Raw genomic sequence first — 7,500 nt, 5'->3', positions numbered from 1 at the left:
CACACACACACACACACACACACACACACACACACACACACACACACACACACACACAGAGGGAGACATGGACGGGGAACCAGAGACCCATTACTGTGACTGACTAGATCACCTGAATAAATTATTCCTTCCCTGCCCTGCCCTCATGTATTAAGGTAGACTCTTGGTATGGAGTTCTTCTTGTCACCAAACACAGGTGAGGGTTAGTGACTTTTTACCCTTCCATGTAGGGACTCTTCCCTTAGGACCCTTGATTTCGATCATTGAATAAGAATTTCTGGAGGAGTCACTCTGGTGGAGTTTTTATGGAGTAAGTAAGCAAGCAGGCAAGCAGAGACAACCAGACCCCCAAAAAAGGCACAGACAGACAGACAGACAGACAGACAGACAGACACACAGACAGACAGACAGACAAGGACATACTCTAATACAGTGTGGGTGCTCTTGAAGGGAGAGAGACCTACACAGCTCCTTGACTTCATGGGTGTTTTCAGGGTTAGACAGGCGGGGGGGGGGGGGGAGAGATGTGGCAGCTGAGTTATGTACAGATAGCTGTTTTATCTTTGCCCCAACCTGAATTTCTAGATGTTTGGGGCATTTCTCTACAGGTAAGAAAAACAGGTCATTGACCATTCCTTCCTTCCTTCCTTCCTTCCTTCCTTCCTTCCTTCCTTCCTTCCTTCCTTCCTTCCTTCCTTCCTTCCTTCCTTTTTTTACTTTCTCTCTTTCTTCTCCCCACCCCCCTCTCTCTCCTTTTTCTTTATTTTTTTGGGTGGGTGGGCAATACTGAGACTTGAAGTCAGGGCCTCAGCACTGTCACTCAACTTCTTCTTTTTTTCACATATGAATAATTTTACAGTTTATTTCATTAAAATTATATTCTCAGAAAGGTAAAAAATATATATTAGCTATTTCATCAAATGAAGTAATTATACTAACACATAACATAAGTTAGTGAAAGTTTTATCTGTCATGAATAGGACAAAAAGTATCATCAAACAACATTTCTAGGAATCACACTCAACTTCTTTTGCTCACGTCTAGCACTGTATCATTTGAACCACATCACCACTTCTGGCTTTCTCTCTCTCTCTCTCTCTCTCTCTCTCTCTCTCTCTCTCTCTCTCTCTCTCTCTCTCTCTCTCTCTCTCTCCAGACACACACACACAGACACACACATGCATATACATACATATACACATATATTTATACACATACATACATATATATCTATCTATGCTTATATGTAGTGTGATACAAACATATATATATTTATTATTTTCAGTTTTTTTGTCGTCGGGTGTGAGGCTTGGACTCTGGGTCTGGGTGCTGTCTCTCTGCTCTTCATCTGAAGGCTCACTACTGTTCTGCCACTTGAGCCACAGGGTGCCACTGCTCCCCTTTTCTGTTTATATAGTGCTGAGGAATCGAACCCAGGGCCTCATGCTTGCAAGGGGAGCGAGCACTCTACCACTAAGCCACCTTCCTAGCTCTCCCCCCTTTTTTGGCCAGTCCAGCATGGAAGGCTCCTGCATCTTGTTTGTATGGACATACTCACAGCTGAATAACTGAGTTGTTTTGCTTAATAAAAAAAAAAATCCTGGTGTTGATATATGTGGAGGGGAAGGGAAAAAACAAATTGTTAAAACAGGGTTACAGGAGGACCCATTGAAACAATGAGATATACAAGTCGTTATGTCGAAAAACGAACTTTACAACTTTGGTGGGGGGACGGCGGGGGGGGGGGGGAGGATACGAAGGGATGGGAAGGGGAAAAAAAGCAGGAGGCTACAATGCTTATAAGAAATGTGCTCATTATCTTACCCATGTAATTGTAACCCCTCTGTACAGTATTTTCACAATAAAAATATATTTAAAAAATATATATTTAAAAAAAAACTTGGTACAGTAGTCTAGAAACATGGTTGCTATTACAGCCTTCATTTGCTTCACTTGACCACTGTTTTCTCATTTAACAGCTTTTGGCGACAAGCATGATTATTTTTCGTGGGGTGGGGGTGACTGTTTTGAGGCTTTCCCAAATTTTTATGTCCAACAGGTTACCAGATCTAAGGAAAACCCAGAAGTTCGAGAATTAAGTAACTCTCGGGCTCAAACTACAGAGAAAGAAAAGGAGAAAGAGAGACCTATGGAGGGAAGGGGTTGGGGCGTTGGGGGGAGAGGTCATAGAAAGGAAAAGAAAACAGGGAAAAATAAAAACACAAAGTAAAGGTCGTTTTTAAGTGGAGGCCTGGACTCAAACCAGGCCACTGACTGAGGCTTCCTCATTATGGGATTTCAAAAGTGGGCCTTGGCTTCTTGCAGAAGTCATCTCGATGTGTTGGTGTTCTGCTGTACATATCATTTGGAAGCGACTCTATCTTTTCACTCCATGGTGAATGTATTCACATATATGTTCCTATAGAAAACCAGTTTCGTGTGTTTTCTCTCACATATGCAAAAGGTACGTTTAAAATAGGGGAGACATTAGATCTCTGGACTGACTGCCTGGCTGGCTGCTTGGCTGGCTGCTTGGCTGGCTGCCTGGCTGCCTGGCTGCCTGGCTGCCTGGCTGCCTGGCTGCCTCACTCACTCACTCACTCACTCACTCACTCACTCACTCGCTCACTCACACACTCACACACTCACACACAGTAAGACCCAAAAGACAGGATAGATACTTTTAGGGGGAGAAACACCCACCGAGGCAAGGCCCAATGGTTATGTGCCCAGAAATGAAAGTGAAACCTTGAAAACACACAGAGGAAAAAGAAACAAAGTAAACTCTCTACCTTGAGCCTGTAGTAGGGTTTAAGAGATGATTCTGTTGGTTTCCCATGCATGCATGGGGGGGAGGGGGGGTGCTTTGACCCATGCTCTGTTTCTTTTTAAAATTTACTTCCCTCCCCGGTGTAAGTTTCCTCCTTTCTTTGAGGAAACTCTTGGCTCCGTTCCCGCAGTATACTCATTGTTTGTGCAAAAGCTCAGAGGAAGGGAGCTGCTCTTTTCCCTTCCACCACCCACCCCCACCTATTAGTTTTCTTTCCTAATAACTGTTCGTTTATGAGGGACTGAAAAGTGAAGAAAATAGGATGTGTGGAGCCATTCATTAGGAAGCTGTCCGGCTGTCTTGTCTCTGAATTCCTGGTGGTGCTTTCCCAGGCCTCATTTCCCCCTGGAAATTATCCTGCTTGCCTCTGTGTTCAATTCTGGGAAGGAAGATAGGCCGAGATAAGGCAACCTCTTGGCACGAAGCTGGAACACACGGCCACCTCGCCTCACGGGTACACAGCCTAATCATCCTATCCCGAGGGTCCTCCGTCAACAGTTTCTTACAACGATTTTTATTAGTTTAGTGGCCCTACTGAGGTTGAAATTCAAGGCCTCAACTCAGGCAGGCCTGCTGGGGTGGGCGTGTTTGTTTCTTCTTCTTTCTCCTCCCCCCCCCCACCCTCCCCCCTCCGCCAGGGCGCTTAAGTCGTTGCCATGACGACATTTACAAGACAAAGGAACGTTGCCTGGAGTTCCTGAGTTGACTGGGGCTCCAGGCTTAAACCAGCCCACCCCACCCCCACCCCCGACCCGCCCTGCGTCCTCTGCGAAACACCCCGGCGGGGTGGGGGGTGGGGCGGCCAGCCCTCAGCTCCTGTAACTTCATTAGCGCGCGGGGTGGGGTGGGGGTGAGTGAATCAGCCTCCCCTCCCCCTCCCCGTCTTTACAAAAGTGGCCTCTTTTGCCCTTGGGCAGGAAAAGTCTGCGCGCGCGCGCTCTCTCTGGTCTTTTTCTGCTGGGACCCTCCCTGCCTACCACCAGCAGCCACTGACTTCCTGCAAGCTGGAGTTGTCAGACTACTTCCACCCGCCCGCTGCCACTAGTATGCCTCCCGCCCAAGCCCGCCAGGGACAGAATGGGAGGGGCGGGCGGGGAAGCTGGCATGCTTGCCTGTGCTCTGCCCTCTGCCCCTCCGGGAGGCATGACTGTGACCGTGGGATGTCCCCGTGGCCGACCCCTAAGCTCCCACCCTCTGGACGGAGGAGAGTGAGGGGAAAAAGGAGTTCAGGAGTCTTGTCTCCCCTCCATCTTCCCGCCTAGGTCAGGCCAGGATCTGCCTCTCTTCTCCCTGTCCCTGTTCCCCGTTCCTCTTAAGGAGTGACTGGAGAAACTGTCCGTCTGTGTTTGTGATTGTGATTAACATCGCAAAAACCTTCAAAGAATCTCAGATCGGTTAGAAGCCCGTTGGGTTTCACTTCTCAGGCGTGAGGGGTTGTTATCTCCCCCTCCCTCTCTCCTTTGATTTTTTACAAATTGTTAGGGAAATGGTGACATACAGAACGGTTACAGTATGCCAGCCCACACCGGTGGCTCGCGTCTGTAATCCTAGCTGCTCAGGAGGCTGAGAGCTGAGGATCACGGTTCAAAGCCAGGCAGGGCAGGAAAGTCACCAGACTCTTATCTCCAATGAGGCACTAGAAAATCGGAAGTGGCGTTGTGGCTCAAGCGGTAGAGCACTCGCTTTGAGCTGAAGAGTTTAGGGACAGCGCCCAGGCCCAGAGTTTAAGACCCACCACTGACAAAAAAAAAAAAAAAAAAAAAAAAGGATAGGAAAGATTACATTACATAAGTGAGGTAGGAAGAGTACATTTTTTTTTTAATTAATAAGTTTTTTTTTTTTTTTTTGTCGTTGGGCTTGAACTCTGGGCTTGGGCGCTATCCTGCCCGGGCTGGCTTTGAACCGTGATCCTCAGCTCTCAGCCTTCTGAGTAGCTAGGATTACAGGCGCGAGCCACCGGCGCCCGGCTAATGAGTTGTGTTAATTGTGAAAATACTTACAGAGTGGTTACAATGACACGAGCAAGGAAATGAGTACATTTCTTATCAAGCATTGTTGCCTCCTCCTTTGTTTCCATTCCTGCCCTCCCATCTCCCCCCACCCCCTAAAAAAGAGTACTTTTTTTTTTGGACAATGTCACCCCTTCCCTGGCTCTCTCACAGGTTTTCCCTCCCTCAAGTTCTGTTTGTTCCCCACCCACAGGTTGTGTGTCAACATAGTGTCTAGTGAGTGCCACTGTTGCACTTCTTCATCCTGGGTCCCTCCATTTCTTGCCCCTCCCGGAAATAGATGAAGGAAGAAACAATGGGGGGGGGGAGAAGAGAAAACAAAATAACATCGATGATAACAAACACAAAGAAAGGGGAAGACTTCTTGTTATATGATCAGAGGTATATAGGCATTGCACTTTGGTGAGCCTCATGTCTTCAATTAAGCAACCCAAAGGCCAGAAGTGGAGTTTTGGCTCAAATGGCAGACTGCCAGTCTCTTTTTTTTTTTTTTTGGCGCGGGGGCGGGGGGGTCCGGTCGTGGGGCCTGAACTCTGGGCCTGGGCGCTGTCCCTCATCTCTTCAGGTTAAGGCTAGCATTCTACCACTTGAGCCACAATGCCACTTCCGGCTTTTTTTCTGCTTATGTGGTGCTGAGGAATCGAATCCAGGGCCTCACGCATGCAAGGCAAGCGCTCTACCACTGAGCCACCTTCCCAGCCCCAGAGTGCCAGTCTTGAGCACAAGAGCCAAGGGACAGCACTCAGGCTCTGAGTTCAAGCCCCAGGACTGACTGGGGCGTGCACACACACACCCTGCACCCCTTGATCTTTGCTGCTGTTTCCTACCACACAGGCACAGGCACGTATGGCAGCATGTGATCTACCTCCCCCCCTCCCCCCACACACACTTTGCACTGCCGCCACCACCACCGCCGCCGCCACCAACTATAGCAACAGACTTCCTAGGCTTCCCCTCCACCACCACCACCCCCTCCGCCCCGGGCCCTAGTTTAGATCGATGAACCAAAGTGTCCCCACTGCACGTTCGGCTCTGGCAAATATCAGATAGGATTACAGTGATGAGGAGAGAGGAGCGACCGCCATGGATTGACTGTAGGGCCCAGAGGACAGAATGCCAGCCCAGGCCCATTCATAGGTCAAGCCAGGAAAATGTTTTTTGTTTTTGTTTTTGTTTTTGATTTCCGGTCTCTCTCCACACCCCATGTGTTTTGTCTGTCTGTCTCTCTGTGCCATAGGGGTTTGCCATTCATGACCTGTGTGGGCGGGGATGTGCTGGGGTGTGTGTGTGTGTGTGTGTGTGTGTGTGTGTGTGTGTGTGTGTGTGTGTGTGTGTGTGTGTGTGTGTGTGTGTGTGTGTGTGTGTGTGTGTGTGTGTGTGTGTGTGTGTGTGTGTGTGTAGGGGGAGGTGTTCCTTCCTCACAAGACCTTCCTAAGTGTCTTGATCGATCTTGGGCCTGACGTTCTTTTTCCTTGTTTTGGGGTGCCACCTACTGGACACCGTGTGGAGTGACAGGGAATGATTCGGTGCTGATGGCGGGGGCTGGCGACTCTCGCGAGAGTCCGAGAGACTCTCGCGAGAGTAGCGATGAGGTATCGCCGGCTCTCTTCTGCGGCTTTATTTATTTACAACGAAACAAAACGAAACAACAGCAAACAAGGAAATGTTCTTGAAGGGAGGGCCGAGCGGAGGGGGAGGGGGGCCCGCAGGGGGTGTTTTTTTTTCGTTATTTTCTGGACACGGAATTCGTTTGGATATTATGTCTTACGAGCAAACTGTACCAGTTTATTTACGGTTGTAATTTTTTTTTTTTTTTTTTTTTTGGATCCGGTCGTGGGGCCTGAACTCTGGGCCTGGGCGCTGTCCCTCAGCTCTTCAGCTCAAGGCTAGCGCTCTACCACTTGAGCCACAGCGCCACTTCCGGCTTTTTTCTTTTTGCTTAATGTGGTGCTGAGGAATCGAACCCAGGGCCTCAGGCATGCAAGGCAAGCACTCTACCACTGAGCCACCTTCCCAGCCCCTACGGTTGTAATTTATATACGGTACCACAAATGTCTTTACGTCCGTATTATGAAAAAGGGTCCCACGGCTGCAGTGGGTGAAAGATTGAGACGGGAACATTTCTAAAGGAGTGCCAAGAAAATGGAAAACAGGCAATGCAATAGTTTAGGGAGAGTTATAAATATCAAGTGCTGCCCTAGGTGAAATTTCATGCAAATGTCCTCACCCACTCAGGTAAACTTTTTATATAGGTATCAGAATACAATTTCTTGAACTATATAGACTTTTATTCACTTGATTTCCCTTAAGTAAATTAAAATAACTGGCTGTTGACAGGGCACATCTGGATATTTCTATCGGCCCCATAGAGATAATCTGTTACATTTTAGGACATGGTAGATTATATTTGCTATTTCCCCAAATGGACTTTACAAAAGCCATCCGTGGCCCCAAAGATGTTTCTGGACCTCTCATCATGTGTGACTAAATAGGCCTCAGTGAATTAAGCTGAGAAAGCTGCAAAACAAAGCAGATCACTTCAGTTATGGAATATTAAGAGAATAAAAGTAGCTTTATACCACTGGATCTTTAGTGAGAAGGTAGAATAAAAAGAAGAGAAAAATATTGGAGGATGCAATATAAGCCAATTGAAACGTATCC

Source organism: Dipodomys merriami, unplaced genomic scaffold, assembly GCF_024711535.1.
Source record: "Dipodomys merriami isolate MVZ:Mamm:240054 unplaced genomic scaffold, mDipMer1.0.p SCAF_2724, whole genome shotgun sequence".
Lineage (NCBI taxonomy): Eukaryota > Metazoa > Chordata > Mammalia > Rodentia > Heteromyidae > Dipodomys > Dipodomys merriami.
The sequence above is the reverse complement of the archived record's forward strand: the minus strand, read 5'-3'. Positions refer to the sequence as shown.